This window comes from Passer montanus, unplaced genomic scaffold (genome assembly GCF_014805655.1).
Source record: "Passer montanus isolate IOZ18808 unplaced genomic scaffold, ASM1480565v1 scaffold13, whole genome shotgun sequence".
NCBI lineage: Eukaryota > Metazoa > Chordata > Aves > Passeriformes > Passeridae > Passer > Passer montanus.
In genome coordinates, this window is record NW_024359832.1 from 5,630,122 (window position 1) to 5,648,837 (window position 18,716).

At 43.2% G+C, this 18,716-nt stretch overlaps 1 protein-coding gene across 14 annotated transcripts in view; it reads left to right on the forward strand.

Annotated features, from left to right (window-relative positions):
- Positions 1-9,994: 9,994 nt before the first annotated feature.
- APBB2 (amyloid beta precursor protein binding family B member 2) overlaps positions 9,995-18,716 on the forward strand; it is a 165,605-nt gene continuing 156,883 nt past the window's right edge. For 12 of the 14 annotated variants that reach the window (XM_039698870.1, XM_039698873.1, XM_039698876.1 and 9 more), the window contains exon 1: positions 10,005-10,121. The gene's annotated coding sequence lies outside the window, so the exon portion shown is untranslated. Of the gene's footprint in view, positions 10,122-10,750; positions 10,775-18,716 lie in introns of those variants that run through there. The other 2 variants (XM_039698864.1, XM_039698866.1) reach the window with 2 other exon arrangements.

Genomic DNA, 18,716 nt, shown 5'->3' on the forward strand with positions numbered 1-18,716 from the left:
GAATCCATCTTTCTAGTCCTGTAGAAGAGGACAGTCCCTGCTTCCTTCCTCTTTGTTTTGTTGACCTAAACATTCTTAGGATTAATGCTTTCATCTAGAGTTGTAAAATATAAATTTCAAGAGGACCTCATTCTGTGCAATGATTTAGCATAATATATGTAATAGTTAATAATAATGAATTTTAATTTTGGTGTAATACTTGGATGATCTGTGATTAGGACTTGCATACCTACTTACATTTTCATCCAGAGAATGCTTTCCTCAGATTAACAGGCACAAAATGAAACAAGATGAGCCATGTCATTTTAAACTACTAGCTGTGAGAAACATAAATAACAGCACTTGACTCTTGTAATACACTCCCTAGTACAGCACTGTGCCTCTTTCCAAGCACTGTGTTGTATCACGCCATCCTGAGGTGACCCCAGTTTGCTTCTCCCCTGCAATCTTCAGTTTCTTCAGCAAAGATAGCAAAGCCTATCCTTAGATTTGTTTCTGAATGCTCAATAGCCATACAATAGCACCCAAAAAGCATGAATCTCTTCTTGAGCTCTGGGACTGCTGGAAGAGCTTACCTTAGGATGAGTTTCTTGTGAAACAAAATAAAAGGCTGCTTCAAATTGGCTCTGGAGCACCAGCCCCTTCCCCTGGAGGAGAGTAGCAGAAAGCAAGGAGAGATGAGAAATGTGGTCAGTCAGTGAAAAGGATATCAACACATTGACTTGGTAGTACTTTTACAGTAGTAGAGATTCACTTCCTCAGGCTTATGGGGTGCTGAGGGAAAGGCACAGGCCATGTCTCAAATACTTCTTTATGTCAGCAGTCTCTAACCTCTAGAATTAAACCTTTTCAGGGAAAGGACAGAATATATGCCTTAAAGAGCTGCTGACTGTATCCAGTCTATTGTCACCTCCACTCTCTTTACATGCCAGTGTAGCTTTGGTGTTTCTGGGGGAAATGTGAGGAGAAAATGAAGAAATTGGCTAGCCCAGTTTTGGATGAAAAATGGAGAAGTATGGCTCTACCAGAAGGGAATAGCAAGGCTTTTTGTGTCTGTTGAAGAAAAAAGAAAAAGGGGCTTGTCCAGCTTGCATGACAATAGAGGCACCTGTAGACAAGAACTCGCATGTGCAGGGGGTTTACTGTGAAAACTTGTAACTACTCCAAGTCAGCAAAACAAACCCTCTTACACTATGTTCTGGATATCAACTATCTTCTTTTGGGGAGAAGGGAAAGCAGACTGATAATTATGGGCAGATGCAAAAAGCTTTTTATCCTGTCATTTTCAAGCAAATGGAGATCTTAAGCAGAATTTAAAGTAGCTGACAACTGAAATCAGTGAACAACAAAGCCACTTCATGAAAATACATAAATAATTTTTTATTATTTAATAAAAATCCCCAACCCAGCATGTTTGGGGGTTTTTTTCAGAACCCTGAAAGATGGTTGCTTTTTCCACGTAGCTGGCATGGTCCTGTATTCTTGTATCTTATGAATAGTCTTCTGGTCAACTGTCTCCACCTGGTCTTTATGGATATGTTCACCCCCACTTACAGAAATTCTGAAATAAATTGTGCTCAGTTTAACATGTTCTCTAAAATCTTCACTCACATAACAAAAATGTCCTGGGTAGTACAAGCTACCCTGAACTCCTACACATCAACAAGGACAGACACAGCACAGCATTTACACTAACTTGTGCCAAAGAATTTGCTGCCTAATTTACACATGCACATTCTTGAGAAGTGTACGGATTTTGTTTTTAATTAGAGAAGTGTTCTGATCTAAAGCTTCAGCTGCAGACAGTTTGTAAGATGTTCAAGCATGGTTCTTCTGTTGGAGCTACTTCACCTGGAGAGTGATGTTGGCACAGAGCTGCTGCCAGTCCAGTGAGTGAAACCAAGGGTTTGGGGTCCCTGGATTGCCGTGAGTCTGCCCTGAGCCTGCCTAGCTAGTCCTGTCCTGAAGTGGGCTGCATGGGAAAAATATTTTCTGCATCTGAGATAGTGTCAAACTACCTCTTCTTAATCACTCCTAAGGCATACCTTAGAGTTCCCAGCCACTACACATACTTGGTTTGCAGGCCTGGCAGGGTAGTGACTCAGAGCAGCACAGCTTTGACTCTCTCACTGTGACCATGATACATAAGAAGCCTCACAGACCGAGATCTGAGCTGCTCTTGCTTCTCCATCCTGTAAGAGCATATGAAGCATTAAATGCATCCCTTAGTCATGCTAGAAGATCGTGGTTTTTAGGCAACAAGATCTCCAAAGTCTTTGCTGTACCAATTCCGGTGTTAATTATAAATAACAGTAGTTATTCATTTGTACTCACAAGTCAAGGCTTTGATTTCAAAATGTGTAAGAATTAAGACTTAACCTTACATTAATAGTCATTAATGTAAGTACATCTGGCAGAACATAACCTTTTGGTTAAGTTATAACCAAAGTGTTTTGCACGTGGTGACCACCCAGAGTCTTGCTAATGCAGAACAGTTGTCCTGTATGTGCTGCTCGTACCAGCTGGGCCACGCAGCAGCCCAGGGGCCCAGCTGCTCTGACACTGCTGGGGATGTCACTGGTGGAAGGTTATTAGGCTTGGCTCAAGTGCAGGAAATTAACATTAAAAGCACAGTGAAACAAATCCAGTTGGGAAACATCAGCCTTTCCGAGCTGCCTTTGACCCAGTCATTCTTAGAACCTAGTATTATAGTGCCTTCTGTGCATCTTCAGGTGCTGCTCTCAGAGCACCAGCTGTGCAGAGAAAGGGAGGATTTTTTTCCTTTCTGCTTCAGGAATTTTTTCACACTACACAAGGAGAGAGTATTTCCAAACATCCAACTTTAGAGAAGTGTTTAGACAGTGTTCGTCACTGATAGAGAAACTTGTTTTCTGAAGATCAGTTTAACAAGTGCTGTTTTGAATCGTTTACCCAAAGCACATGTTGGTACAAAAATGTCATCATTTGGACCTTGTGCCACACTGTCTCAGTGGAGGAGTTTAGCTTATGAGCATGCATGCTGCAACAAATCCCTGTCTCAGTGGAGAAAAATATTTAGATTGTGAGGGAAACTACACTATGGATCAGAAAAACAATGGGACTCTATCACATTCTACAGCTGCAAACATAAATGCAAAACATGCTGCTCTTTCCTGTGTATGTTTATACACGTAGGGCAAAATTCCCATTGAGTGCATTTGCAGCCTGGGCTTTTCTAGCTGTATTTAGGACATTAGGCACTGGACTTTTGTCTCTCTTGTTTCAGAGACAAAGCACTGGCCTTCTGCTGTTAGCAAACCTAGCGTTTCCAACTTTATCTTAGCTTTCTGTACCTCTTAATGTGTATTAGTGGATGTGAGTGTGTGTATATATGCATAACACAGAATCATAGAATTCTAGGATGGTGTGGGTTGGAAGAGACTCTAAGATCACCTAGTAAGGATGATAGAATCATAGAATATCCTGAGTTGGAAGAAGCCCACAAGGATCATCAGCATCTAGCTCCTGGCCCTGCACAGAACAACCCCAACAATCACACCATGTGTCTGAGAACATTTTCCAAATGCTTCTTGAACCCTGTCATGCTTGGTGGTGTCTTGGTGGATCGCTGGGGAGCCTGTTCTAGTGCCCAACCACCCTCTGGGTGAAGAACCTTTTCCTAATACCCAGCTTAAACCTCCCCTGACACAGCTTCATGCTGTTTCCTTAAGTTCTGACACTGGACACCATAGAGAAGAGATTGGTGTCTTCCCCTCATGAGGAAGTTGTAGATTGCAATGAAGTCTCCCCTCACTGTCCTCCTCTCCAGGCTGAACAGACCAAGTGCCCTCAGGTGCTCTTGTATGGCTCCCCCTCACGACCTTTCACCAATCTTCATAGCCCTCCTTGGGGCACTCTCTAACAGCTTTAGATCCTTCTTGTTATTGAGGTGCCCAAAACTGCACACAATATTTAAGGTGAGGCCACCCCAGCACAGAGCAGAGCAGGACAGTCCCCTCCCTTGTCTGGCTGGTGATGCTGTGCCTGATGCCCCAGAGGACAGGGCTGGCCCTCCTGGCTGCCAGGGCACTGCTGGCTCATGATCACCTTTCCAGTGACCAGGACACAGAGGTCTCTTTCCAAGGTGCTACTTGCCAGCATCTCATTCCCCATATATTGTATGTATAACCCAGGTGCAGAATCCATCACTTCCCCTTGTGAAATTTCATACAGTTGGTGATTGCCCAGTCCTCTAATTTGTCCAGGTCTCTCTGCAGGATCACTCTACCTTCCAGGGAGTCAACACAATTTAGTCCTGTTGGTAAACTTACTTTACTTTCAGGTCCCGCATCCAAGTCAATTATAAGGATGTTGAAGAGCACTGCCCCTAAATTAGAGTCCTGTGGAACCCCACTAGTGACAGGTCCCAAGTCTGATGCCACCTCATTCACTAAAACCCTTTGTGCTCGATGCATTAACCAATTGCTCACCCATGTGTTTATCCAGCTGTGTGCTGAACATTTTGTCAGAAGGATACTTGAGAGATGGTATGGAAAACTTTACTGAAATCCAAAAAGGTTACATCAACTGGCTTCTCTTGATAATCTAGGTGAGTTAACTTGTCATAAAATAAAATGAAGTTAGTGAAACAGGACTGTCACCTCATGAAACCATGCTGGCTGTGATCAATGACCATGTTGTCCTTCAAGTGTTTTTTAATAACTCCCAGAATAATTTTCTCCATAATTTTACCAGGCACTGAAGTAAGAATGACAGATCTTTAATTCCTAGGGTCATCCTTCTTGCCCTCCTTGAAAACTGAAACAACATTTGCCAGCTTGCAGTCGACTGTGACCTCTCCAGATCCCCAAGACTATTCAAAAATCTCTGAGAAAGCGCTCAAACCCCCACCATGAGCAGCAACACCTGCAACTATACCAGGCAGGTTTCTCAAAGTACCATATATAGCATGAGGCCATTCTGGCCTGAAGCATGGCTGTGGATAGATAAAATGTAGGAGAATAGAGATAGTGGTGAAGGTAATCTCACCCCTAAGGAGCTGCAGCTGGGCCAATTATCAAGCATTAAGAACAAGCCTGCCCTTAATAGGCCACAGCTGGATCAAATTAAGAGGGGTATTGTAAAAGATCAGGTTGGCTGATCGAGAGGAGAGATGGAGTTTGTTGGCTGTGCTGAGAAGAAGAAAGTTAGTGCTGTGAGGAGCTGCCCATGAGATACCGCTGAGAAGGTATGAAACCTTTGCAACAGGATGGTAACACATGGCTTTCCTGACAGCTTCCCAGGGAGCTGGACTGGTCATCATCCTTGGCTGCCTATTGGGTAGAACCTGCAGTGAAGTTCTTCCAGGGAAAGCTTCAAGATGCCAGAGCAGCAGGCCTGAAGCACAGCAGCTGCTGGTAATGTAGAGGTGTTTTCCTAAAACTGCCAAGCTGTGCTTTATTTTGTGCTGCTTGAACAACAAAATATTTATAGTCTCAAATGCAACCTACATTGCAGAATCTCTGTTGTGTTCCTATTTCTCAGTTACAGGAAAATATTGGTTATCATATGTTTTGGCTCCCATCCAGGCTATAGCTCCCATTTTAAGCAGCCAAGGCAAGAAAATCTAGCTAGATGTCAGCTTTGAAAGTGTGAGTTATTCTCTTTGACTACTTATAATTACAGGCCTTGCTCTGTGGCAGCTTTTGAGTATTTTTGTCCACCAGAGCCACATAAAAGAGTGAGTGGAGTTTGCAGAAAAGTCAGCTCTGAAAGCAGGTACTGGCTTCTAGCAGTGCCTAAGCAGCTACTGTAGCATTTAGAAACTCTGCATTAATAGCAGCTTCTAATAAAAGCTACAAAGAGCAGCTTTCCCCCCATCTGGCCCTTCCAGCTAGAAGGAAGTTCCCACTGGGCTGTTTACCTGCAGTGGTCAGTTGGTATACTCTCCTGTTTTGAGTATGGTGATTGTTTCTGAGCGAACACAGTCACCCTGCTTGCACTGCTCAGAACCTGTCTGTAATAATAATAAAAAATGGAGCTGCCCATGTTTGGATGAGTAGGAGGGCTGAGTAAATTCATCACATAACCAAGGAGTTTATATGCCTGGTGGCAATCAGGTCAGGCTATGTTTCCTTCACCCTCTCTGTAGGCAATCTCAATATACTGCTGTATAACAGGCAGAGAAAGGAGAGATCAGAGAATTACATCTAGACAGATGTCTAAGAGATAATTTATAATTACTTTATAACTATTCCTGTATGCAAGGCTTTGCATTCCTGAAGAGCTAGAATGATAATTTTGAAGTTTCTTTCTGCCTTGCTTGGCATGCCAAGATGTCAGAGAACTGCTGGCCTACAAATTGCTCCACTTGCACTTCTTCCTACAGAGCCTTCATTAAGGCAGTGGCAATGTGCCTCGGATAGCTAATACAGCAAGTGGGAGAGGACTCCATGAGTACAGCAGGAGGCCTTGATTTAGCTCCAGGTTTGATTTAACTAGTGGAATAATCTTATCTGAGACTGATGTCTTGTGGCCTTTGGTTCTCTATAAATAACACAGGGAAATTTGTTCATGGCAGAATTAACCTTTCACTATATGCTAGCCCAGGGAGCACTAAGGAGAGCGGAATTCAAAATAATGGGAGCAGTACATGCTTTTGCACACGGGAAGCAATCTGTCTGGGGAACTGAACCCTCCAGGCAGGTTCGAGCCTGTAATGAAAATTACATGCTACGAGCCTGATTCTTAAATCTCCTAGCTGCAGGTTTTGTGTGTTGGTTTTTGCTTTTTCTGGAAAATGATTAGATTTTGTATTTAAAATGAAAACTTTCTGTAGCTGCATGAAAACGTTAGAGAAAGTGTTCCAACCATTCTGCTATTACCGAATTTTCTTAGTTAAGTTTCTGTGTCTAGGATCGATAGATCAGCCAAAGATAGTGTGTGTTTCTCTGCGCGAGGGAAGCGCAGTAGCACCACTAGATGGTAGCCTTGCTTGCTTCACAGGCACCACTTTCCTACTGCAGTCCGCCGCAGCAGGAGAGAGTAAGAGCTTCTCGAGACGGGATCATTGCGTGCTGTAACTATCCCTCTACACGGACTAACCCGTAAGGAAAAAGCTACTACTAAAAGCAGAAAGCAGGGGAGAAAGGATGAACTCCTCCTCGGAGCACACTGCGGGCACAGGCAGTCCTGGTGCAAGGCTGCAAACCCGTGCGGCAGTGGGGAAGGGCAGCTGCACAGGTTTACCTGCCCATGGACGTTCCTATGGACTGTCACTCCTTCTTGCAAAGTTGGAGACATTTTGACCAAACACAAGATGTTTGAGTCTTAAGTAAAAGAGTAAGTGCCCGAGAGTTGGATTTTGATTATCCTTGTGGGTCCCTTCCAAATAATGATATTCTATGATTCTGTGAAATATTTGATGAGACTTGCCAAGCCTAGGCAAGCACTGCATCCACACAGAAATGTTTCCAAGGAGTGTATTGGCCAGCAGTCCATTTAGGATGTATATGAAATTCCTTATTTTGCTTCCCCCAACACCTTATTTTTATGGTACTGCTTACCACACTGCAATCCAAAGTGCATTCTATGGAATAGGTAACTAAATATTGATCATAACTCTAACCACATAATGAAAGCCACAATGCAGTGTTATTACATTTATTTTTATTAAAGGAATTTCTGAGTATCTTGCCTGAGCATTTCTGTCAGGGAAATTTATTAATAGGGTATTCACTAATAACCTTGGTAATTTGCTAGTTGTCTTGCATCTCCAGAGTAGATATAGTACATATTCCCGGGAGAGTTCTTCTCCAGTATGCTGTCAAAGCATAAAAGCTTTCCCTCCTGCTGGATGATGTGCTTTGCTGAAGAGGGAAGCAACCTGATTTGCAAATGCTGGAATTGGATGAATCACCTTTGGATGTCTCAGGAGGTCATAGGTCCTTCTGAAACTGATCAGGATAACATGATTTTTTTACAGAGTATTATAATTATTTAGAAACTTTTCTGGGCCATCATCATAGTATTGAATCTAAAAATATCAATTAAAATGTGAGTTTTAGCTTGTAAAAGTATTAGAAGATCAAATAATGTCAAATTTTAAGACAAATGGAAAAAGTGGATACTACTACAAAAAAAGAAAAATACATTGAGGAGTAAGTTATTAAATATTAAAGTATAATTTCTAGGTCTTTTGCTCTGAATTACTTTGCCTAACTGTTGTATGTCTTCGCCTAATTGTTGTTTCTTCTTGTTCATCAGTGTAGCACTTATAATTACAAATATTTTTTTCTGTTCTTTAGGCTGGTGGATGTCAATATGATCTTCTAAAAACATAAACATTTTTAATTAAATACTTAATATTGTTATTAATTTTAATGATCCTTTAAATTGTTCTCAGTTCGTGAGTTGTCCGTTATTACCAAAGCATAACTGTAAAGGCAGGGAACAAAACACAGAAGAATGTTATGGAAAGCATAGGAAAAATCATCTCTTGCAGATAAATAGATTTGCTGTTATGAAAGGTGTAATAAATTTTAAAGCAGACTCGGGCACTTCAATAGGACTACTAAATGTGTTTACATTTACAAGAACATGTCAGAAAATGTATGAGATGCCAATTTCATTATTGTAATAGACTTCTTGACCTCCTTATATATCTTAGGTCACTCCAATATGACCCTATTTTACTGCTGATTGTTTTGCATCTGTTGTTCCAGGAACCTCCTAAAATTGTTAGGAGGTGTAGAAATAAAATGTCTCTTATCTGCTTTCCACTGAACTACCATCCTAGGTTGAATTTTTTGCTTTAGCAATGACCAGTTTCTTCCCCTGCAAACTCAAAAGCCTAGCTTTTGAGAACAGACAATATTCCATGTATTTGGAAGGCCTTAAACAGAAATATCTTCCTATGGGTGTGTTCCATTAAGCCTCATTTCTAATTGTTTGGGATATTGCTGTTATTCTCTACTCGTCCATCTCAAGGTGTGTCCAGGGATTCAATCTGAACAATAACTTACAGCAGTGCATGCAGCTTAGAGCAGTGAAGTTGCCAGGCCTGGTTCTTTACTTGTTTGTTTTCCGTACATGAGAACACCTCCTTCCTTTCCATTCACCCTGGTTACCAGAGTTTTGAGACCAACCAGAGCACAGCTGCCTGGAGCCCATGCCCATGCCAAGCACACTCCATTAATCTGTGACCAGATGGGGTTTGCTAATGTTCATCAGCCATGTGGATGTGTAACCCACTGCTGTGTTGCTACTTGGTGCCCATATCCAGTGTGAAAAACACTTAGAATCATAGAAACATACAATTGTTAGGGTTGGAAAAGATATCTAAGATCTTGAAGTCCAATCATGAACCTGACAGTGCCAAGTCCACCACTAAACCACATCCCCAAGTACTACATCTCTACTACCTTCAGAGATGGTGATTCCACCAGTTCCCTGGGCAGCCTGTTCCAATGCTTAACAACCTGTTCAGTGAAGTAATTTTCCTTAGTATCCAGCATAAACCTCCCATTGAGCAACTTCAGGCTCTTTCTTCTTGTCCTATTGCTTTTTACCTGGGAGAAGTGACTGACCCCGAGCAGTCTACCTCCTTTCAGGGAATTGTAGAGAGTGATAAAACCTTCTTCTAGAGCTTCCCGGGCTACCTGGCTGTCTACCTGGTGGCATTTTAGGAGAGTCATTGTCACTGCCTCACTTTGATATGGCCATTACTACATTTGCCAAGCACGAGCCAGACCCTTCTTTTCTCCCTAAGGAGAAACAAAAAGATTTTTGGTTTTTTTTCCCCAGGGAGTAGACCTGCCTCACACACAAGCTCTACTTCTTCCCAGAGGTACACCTGCCCTGCTGTGCGCTGCTGCCCCCGGCGCGGCCCCGCTGAGGGCGGCGGGCCGGCTCAGGCCCGGCGCCGCGGCCATCGCCCCCTGGCCCCGCCCGGCCGGGCCCCTGCGGGCCGCGGCTCTGGGCGGCGGCCGGGGCGGAGGGAGAGGAGGGGCGGTGGCGGCCGGCGGCCGGAATCGTTTCCTGGGTAAGCGCAGCGGGCTGGGAAGCGTTTCCGGAAGGCTGGCCGCATCCCGCAGCGGCTTCGGGCGCCTCCGGGGCGGTCGGCGGAGCGGAGCGGCGGGCAGGTGCGCTGCGCGGCGGGCGGCGGGAGGGCACGGCAGGGCACGGCAGCGGGTCCCGTCCCGCGGCAGAGCCCCGGAGCGCGGCCGCCCGCGGTGCCGCCGCTCCGCCCGGCCCGCTGCCGGTGCGAGCGGGCAGGAGGCCGGGGCAGGGTCCCGCCGCCCTTGCTCGGGTTGGTTCCGGCGCATCCCGGTCTCGGGGGTGCGGGGCCGAGGCCGGCCTGCGGTCCGCTGCCTTCCCCCGGTGTGCAGGAGCGCTGCTGCTGCTGCAGAGCGCCGGCCGAGCCTGCGGCGAGCGTGGGCTCTGCTCCCGCAGGCGGCGAATAGCAGCGGCAGCCGGTCTTGTTCTGCTGGTGGTGGTGCGGCAAAAAAGCCTGAAAAATGGTAAAAGTGTCTGCAGAAGTAGCTTTTTAAAATTTTTTTTAAATTTTTTTATTTTTATTGGTGGAGTGAGCGGGTTGAGCTCTGTGATTAAATCGTACTCGAGGGTTACGCGCGGGGCTGCAAAGGCGAGCGTGCGGAAAATACCGTCCTCGGAACAAACCGTGGACCCCATGAATCCGTCTTGGAAGTTGTCAGGAATTTGCTTGGGTCTCAAGGCAGCAACGGAGCTACTTTTCGTTGCGGCTAGAGGGACAGATAAAATGGAAAGTGTAACGGTTTGTATTTGTACTTCGTTGCTTTGCCTGCTTGTTTGCAATGTTTTATAATTCTTGGCTGGGCTCCTGCGTGCTAGGGAGGGTAAGTGTACTTCTGCGATTTAAACACAAACTAACAAAACCAAGGAAAAAACGTAACTCTGCAGTGGTGATATGCTGGTAGGCTTTGTGTGTTGTGCATGCTGCTGGTTGTATGTCCAGCTGTATGTCATAAATGGTATCTGCAGTCACTTGTTCAGGGTCTGCTGCAAGTTTCAGTGCTTCACCAAGATCGGAGGTAGGGTTGCTGCTGAGCTGCTGCAGGTTTGCTGTGTCCTCTGGCTCGGAGGTGTGCTCCTCCAGCTTGTTCTAGATCCTGTGTGTTGTCACCCTGCCATCTCATGGTCTGGTACTTTCTGAACGCCTCAATGAGTTGTCTGTCTTGTGTTTAAAACTATTTTCTGCTGGGATAATTGCATTTAGTTAAAATAGGAGTGCAGATGTCCTAGCACTTAAAGGAAGAGACATCCTCTTACGGTGACCTTGGGACAAAATCTTGGCTGATTAATTTCCTTGCCTGGAACAGTCATGCAGAGTGAGGATATTTTTGTTCTTCCTTTACAGCAATGAGTGTGTGTGATGGAATACTTTTTGGCTTGTATTTTTTGGGGTTTTTTGTCATCTAGGGGAAATCAAGGTCTGGAGAAGACTCTTCGGGATGAAGAGTAATTTTATCCTGTGTTATGAAGAAAACATAACTGTTGTAACAAGGAGGAAGATTCTTGGCTCTGAAGCAGCACGAGTGAATGTGCCTTTCCCAGCAAGAGTCATCTAAATAGTAGATTACAACTGTGGGAATCGTTTGCTAGGAGAGGAAATGCATGACTTGGAAACCTGGATTATTCTTTTTGTTTTCAGTTCTGCAGCTAAGTTGGAAACCAGTGACAAAACTGGTCATTTTTGGTGTGGTGTTGAGTAGACTTTGCTGTGCCATTGGTCAGGAGGGACAGAATCTTCCTTAGGAAATGCCTGAGGAACCTAGAAAAGGCTGCTGCAGAATTTGAGCTGAAGAGTGATGACTTCAGGAGCTTAAGGGGGAATTTGAGTACTTGAGATTGCCTGCTGTAAGGATTTTTTAGTAGAGGTTGTGAAAAACTAAAGTGAATCCTGGTAGTTGATGGGTAATGGTGAGCAGCTGGCTGATTACATCTGTCAGATAGCAAGCTTTGACACAGGATGTGTAGTCATACTTGAACAAATCATCCACACAGAAAACAAACTATCCTGTACGTCCCTTTCTAGTGGACACAAAGTCCTACCTTTGTACCCTGCTGTGAGCAAGGAGCTCCATTAATGGCAGCAGCAGAGGCAGGGATGTGCAGGGTGCACTGGCTGATCACTGGCCAGGTTGCTGCTATGGAGAAGGTGAAGGTGGTGGTGGCGTGTGAGGCCAGGACACATCAGGAGCAGTGGTGGAATGGGTGTGAGCTCCTGGGGAGTGCCAGCCACGGGTTCTCTCACCCGTGCTGCAGGTGGGACAGTGCAGACTGAGGCTGGAGGACAGCAGTGTCAATTATTCCAGAGAAGACAAGGCAAGCCTGGCTTGTTTAGCCTAGTAAATAAGGCTGAGAAGGAATATGATTGCAGTCTGCAAGTACAGCTGAGTTATAAACACTAGAAAGGGAGAGAGGAGCTATTGAAGCTAAAGAACAATGTTGGCATGAGAGGAAATGGATATAAACTGACATGAATAAACTTAAGCTGAAATTTACACAGTTTCTTCCCTAAATGGGCTCAGATTCTAGAACAACCTTAAAATGGGATAAATGAGAGTAAGCCCCTTAACTGGCTCTGGAGGATATGTTGAGGAAGTCTGTACTGTATGCTTGGCTGTGGCAGTAGGAGACAAGGCTTGGTAACTCAGCAAAAGCTTTTCAGTTTGTCTGAGTTAACTTAATAGAGATTTTATGTGTTAGTGTTTCTTATTTTTAAAATCTGACATTACAAAACTGGTATTAAAAATGCCTGCTTTACAGCTTGTATTGCTACATGGTTGCAATGTGCTTAGTGGCTGCTTTCTGAAATGTTTTGCATGTTAGGTTTTTTCCCCTCTAAAATAATGTGTTGTGTAACAACTGCATCTAATTGTATGGAAAATACTTTTCCTTAAAGAACAAGCTGTGCAAAAGGAAACTATATGTTTGTATATATGAGCTGCTTGAGCTTATTAACTTTCAGGTTAAAAAAATGAACTGCAGCAATTCTGCCCCCTGTCCCCTCCTCCATATATAAGTAATTCATAAATCCTCTCAAAAAAGAGGGGGCTGTACAGTAGACCCAGATAGTGTGAACTGAGACCAGTTCTCCAAGTTATGCTGAGACTGCATGACCAGAATTAAATGAAGTTAAAACAAATTTGAAAACAAGTCTAGTGGAGCTAGTGCATGGGATTTGTTTCATTTGTTATCCTGGAGAACAGCTGAGTTATCTGGCATGGTGGTTGCAGTAGTTGAACTTGTATGAGGTCTGTTGTTGGTTTGAAAAATATTGTGTGTGCAACATGGAATGCAACCAGCTGCAGATGCTGTGTATGGGTACTGTGACTGTCAGCAGTACCTGACTACTTCCCAGCACCTCTGTGCCTGTTTCCTTGTCTCATTATGCTTTGGACAGAGCACTGATCTATGCTGTCCCCAGAGATTTAAGGAGCAGAGGGTGTTTTTGGAATACTCTGTGTGGTGTCCTGCTTTAATTGCCTAATTCTTTTTACCCTTCAGCCTGCTTTCCTTGTAATCTGTTGTCTTCTGCAACCTTTTTTTTTTTGACACCATGTAAGCAGATGTCAAAGGAAGAATAAGAACAGGATGTCCTTATTCAAAACCTCCTCTATAGATACTCTCTGAACCTCTGGCTGTTCTCAGCTTCATGTTACCAGAGTTGGGTGCAAGCTTTCCCTTCAAAACGTTTGGTGGCTTTTGGTTCCAAATGCAGCCTCCTGGGACCTTTTTGCAGCCTCTGTGGCCTTTAGCCAGGAGTGCTGCTTGTCTGTAGGTCTGCTCCTGGCTGTGAAAAGATTTCCTGCTTTCTGCTTTGCTTCCCTTGGATCCCTGCTGAAATTATTGTCTCTTGTACCACTTTCCATTCACCTGCAAGGTGGGAGGCTGTAGAGCTCTGGCAGGAGAATTTGAGGGAATTGTTGTGTTGTGTAGAGTGCCCTGGAATTGCTGATGACCACTGGTTTATCTGTGCCTCATCTGGGAGGTCCTGATTGCTGAAGTCTGTTGCCAAGGGTAAGAGCAGACCCTGCAGCAAGGCAATGGAAAATGAATGTAGGAGTCTGCCCTGACCAAGACAGCAGACACTTGGCCTCCATCACTCAGGATAGTGAGTTAACCTTGTTAAAGAAAGTGGATTTCTTTGTGCCTTAAAAAGATGAAACTCGATTTAGCTGGACATCTAAGGTCAGCCTCAAAAGTTCTGTCTCCCAATGTTAAAATAATTTTCTTTCTTTAACTGAAACGTGCTGAGCTCCAGTCTTCCCTGAAAATGTGATATTTGTTTGGTTAAGTGTTTAGATCATGACTTTTACTGCTGAACAAACCCTGCATCTGAGTGTAACACTGATTAGTACATTTTTAAGGTGGTCTGCATACCAATTAGGATGATTAACTAGATGCAAATGTGTGCCTTTATCAGTAGTCTTTGCTGTATTTGATACTGAGCACTGATCTCAGATGAATGAAGTCGGACGCAGTTCAGTCTAGAAATTCATAAATGTAAACTACTAACTTGAGTAGTAGTGCATTGAAAATAATATGTGACAGAGGGAGGTTTCCTAGAAAATAAAATATGCAAATTTTTCTTCTGATCTCAGTCCCAGATAGCCAGTGTCTATAATTCTGGTTTGTTTTAACTTATGAATAGTGCTATGGCTGTAAAGTACTTTAAGCAAACTCCTGTCAGACTTCTATTTGACAGTTTAATCTGTCTGACTTCACGATTTAAAAACCTCCATTAAAATCTCAGTGGTGTCCTCCTGTAGCTGTGCCAAAATGCAGTTATAACTTAGTGATTTATTACTGTTTGGCTGTTCTTATTTTCTGTAGAAGACTTAATGGGAATATTTTTTTCCTTTGTCTTCCTTGCTGGATTACATTGCACCCTAGATAATATACCCTGTCAGACAAAGTATCAGCTCTGTCTGCCTTTGGGAAAACCCTCCTGGAAGCACTAGTCATGCTTCACTGTGATATGCTTTTAAGCAATTTTGCAGTGTGTTCAGTTGTTTTGTTGGAAGTTCGTTTTTCTTTGCCTTCAGTGCAAGTGCAGTTTAATTTTCAAAGGCACCAAAAGGAACATTTCTAGAGTACTTCTGCAGATTTCAAGTGTAGATGATGTATTTAAAAATACCATTTGGATTTAATGTTGGTGTTAAAATCTGTTTCACGCAGTAATCTCTTAGTCACAACTGATTTTTTCCTTATATCCATTAGTCGGTTATGGAGGGAGGTTTCCCGATGTAATTACTGTGTGTGAAGGACAGAATCCAAAGAGAAGGAAATTGACAGGCATTAATTCCCTTATCTTTATGAATTAACTTGTTTTAACAGAAAAAGCTACCATAAGCTTTATATATTTTGCTGTTGTCATCTGTTGTAGAAACATATCTTTTCTTTGCAGTGTTCTCAGGATAGGAAGCCCTCCAAACAGTTACTAAATGGCAGTCATTAGCGTGACTATTATTGCCACAAGTTAGTTAAGACTTTATTGGAAACCTTGTAAGTATAATTTCTCAGATGAATTGAAGGGAGATGCTGCAGGGTTCCTGCAGGCCAGCTGCAGAATTCAGTAAATGAGGAGTTTGACATTAAGCCATCCTATGTATCTAATATAGAATTTCATTTACCCAAACTACTGCTTCCACTTCATAAGGAAGTGTAAGCAGTAGTTTGGGTAAATATGGCAACTAATTCCTTGCTCTTGTGTTTACATTTGCCCTGTTAATTCTATTTGCAAAGAAGTTTATTGTTAGGAAGAGATATTTCTTAGTAAGGTGTTGAATTGTGTAGCTGTGGAGAAAGCTGTGCAGAGAACTACCATGAGCATGAAAGGGAACTGCAGGGAAGAGAAATAAGGAGGAGGAATGCTCTCCTGTGGAGAACTTGGCACTTGACAGATCAAATTGGGATTTAAATGCGGCATAATGGAAAGAAAATTTAATTACATCGTGTGAGTTGGAGATACATAGAAATATGTATAAAATAAATCCATGAACTTACAGCAAGATTCATCTGGAAGTAAATACAGTAGGCAGCCAGGGTGTTTGGGATGCACATGGCACTAAGAAAACCTTCAGCACTATGTGATGATCTTGTCTCCTTGGCACCCTGCATGCCTCCTATGTGAGCAGGAGAGGCAGAGCTCCATGGTATTTTGTTGATGAGGATTTTGGGGTCTTTTTGTTGTTTTGTTGGGTTTTTTTTCCTTGATACCCATGTGGGTGTAAAACCTTTGGGGGAAATGTGAGATCTCACCAGGTCAGGCACACTGTGGTGGAGTGGCAGGTTGGGAAATAACTCATGTTTTTCAAGTAATGTGGGAGCCTGCTTGCCTTTTTCTTCTTTTTTCCGTATTTCTCTTGTTTCCTTCCCTCTCTCTTTTTTCCACCATAATTCAAGAAAACAGTGAAATAGTGCAGGAACCATCAGTAAAGGGAATGGTTTAACACAGCTGTATATGAAAAGATACATGTGCTCAGACAAACAGGATTTTAAATTTTTTTTTGAGAAGTTTGACATTAATTCTCCTTAAAAATTCTCCAGTTTAGGAAGAATGTTTGATGATACTCGTGTATTTGAAAAGAGAAACATTAGAAAAACTCCATATTTTTAATAATTTGAAGTTTGCTTCTCAGAAAGGTTTGAGACTGGACTTATTGTTGGATAACTTTGTAGGTTGTTAAGATGACTAACAAAGGACATTGAAGTAACACCAAATAATGTTGGCTTTAAGCATGCGTTATTATTTAAGCATGTGCAAGAGCTGCTAGCAAACAATACTTAATTATGCATGTGTGTTTTAACCTTATTTTTATAATCTTTGCAGGCTGTTATGTCAGCACTGACATGTGTAAACTTTTTCAGTGAAATATCCTGTATATTTCCTTTTGCAAGTATATCCTGTATATTTTCTTTTCCTTATTTAAACATGGGTAAAAATCATGATTCTGTATCTGCCAAAATATAGGAAGCTTTCTGGTAGAGGCATATCAGCATTGAGGGACCAGTGATTCTTTTCTGAAAATCAATATAGATATGTCCTAATGTGATAAAGATGGTGCTGTTTGTCAGGGAAATGGCTTAAGTGTTCCCTGGGAAGTTTGTCTTTGCAGCCTAACAGCATGTCAGTATTGTGATGTCCTTGCACTAAAGTATAACTCTTGACGGCAGATCACAGAAAATTCAGGAATTCTCAGTGAGGGATCTGTGTGGAGAAGGGGAACAAGAGGGGCAGTTGGGAGACTCTTGGGGGATGTCAATGAGGCTTGATGCCAAGAAAATCCTGAAGTCATGGGATCCTCAGAGCATGGTTAAAGGTTTGTTCCTCAGGCAGGAGTCACATTTCTGTTGTTTTCTATCTTGCTTTGGGCTAAACCTCAGCCAGCATATGTTGCATGTTGGTTCTGAAATACAGTCTCCGTGCTGTGGTTTTGGCCAGCCGGTGTGTAGGAACACATACAATGATGTGCTATGGTTTTACTTGGTTGTTTTTAGGCAGAAAATGGGGATCCCTCAGTGCTTCCCTGGTCCAACCAGCAAGTCAGGAGGTGATGTTTGTTCTCCCTCCTTTCCAATGTGTGTGCACATGTTCCAGGGAAGGTAACAGCTGGCAGGCAGGGTATGGCAAGGTATGTCCCTAAATTTGCTGTTTCCCTGGTAGCAGAGGCTCTGGTGACCCTTGCAGCCTCAGATGTGGCAGCTGAAAGCTGTCACTGTCCTCGCCTTGCAGTAACCCTGAGGCTTCCTGAGCAGTCCACCCTGCCAGTCTGGAGAGGCCCAGGAGTTGGAGGCTGGCTGCCTGCCATCCTGCAGCACAGAGCCTGCCTTTGCTGCTGCCAAACCAGCAGGTAGGAGTGCTGGCTGGGCGGAAAACATTCTGTGGGATTTATCCAAAATAAATATCTAATTTTGCATGGGTGAGGCTGAAATTCTTCAGCTGCGCCTCCTGCTAGAGCAGAGGAGAAACCCTCCTTTTCATCTCAATGCTTCTCTAAGCTTCTGTGCATATGCAAGGTAAAGCTATTATTTTCTTAAATTTAAAGTTTGGGTCCTTCTTCCTTGAGTTGTGATGGATGTCTAGATCTATACTGCTTTGAAAACCTGTTTGAAGACACGTAACCCAAACTTCTCTGAAGCTCCCTAAAAAGGCTCACAATTCAGGCATTTAGCTGAATTTTTGCTTCTACTCTGTGCTTCTACATAGTCCTTGAAGTGTAAATATAGAACTGGAAAAAATAGCACTTGATCTGGTATCCCAGCTTGCACTAGGACTTAAATTGGGAAATATGAGCTTCTGCTATAAATCAGAAATTTGAGTTTGTAACCCCTTAATTTTTGACCTGATAAATACTATTACTCCTCAAAAGCTGTTAAGGTTCATGTCTGTAAGTCCCAAGGTTGTTTTAAACCTGTGGGTTAAATAACACATATGCAAAGGTTTAAAATAAGACTGCCAGCCCACACAACATGCTGGCTGTAAAACCAAGACTGGACAGTGCGGGGCTGATTCAGGACATGCTGATCTGACTTCAAACCTAGCTGGTGTTGAGCTTTAGCTTCTGCTGCCTGTACTGCCTTTGCTGCAGTACAGGGATGGAAAATTCACAGGCTGCTGATCTTTGTTCTAGTGTCATTAGTTCTCTCAGAGTACAGGGTGGATTCTTCTGGCACCGTGTCACCAGGCT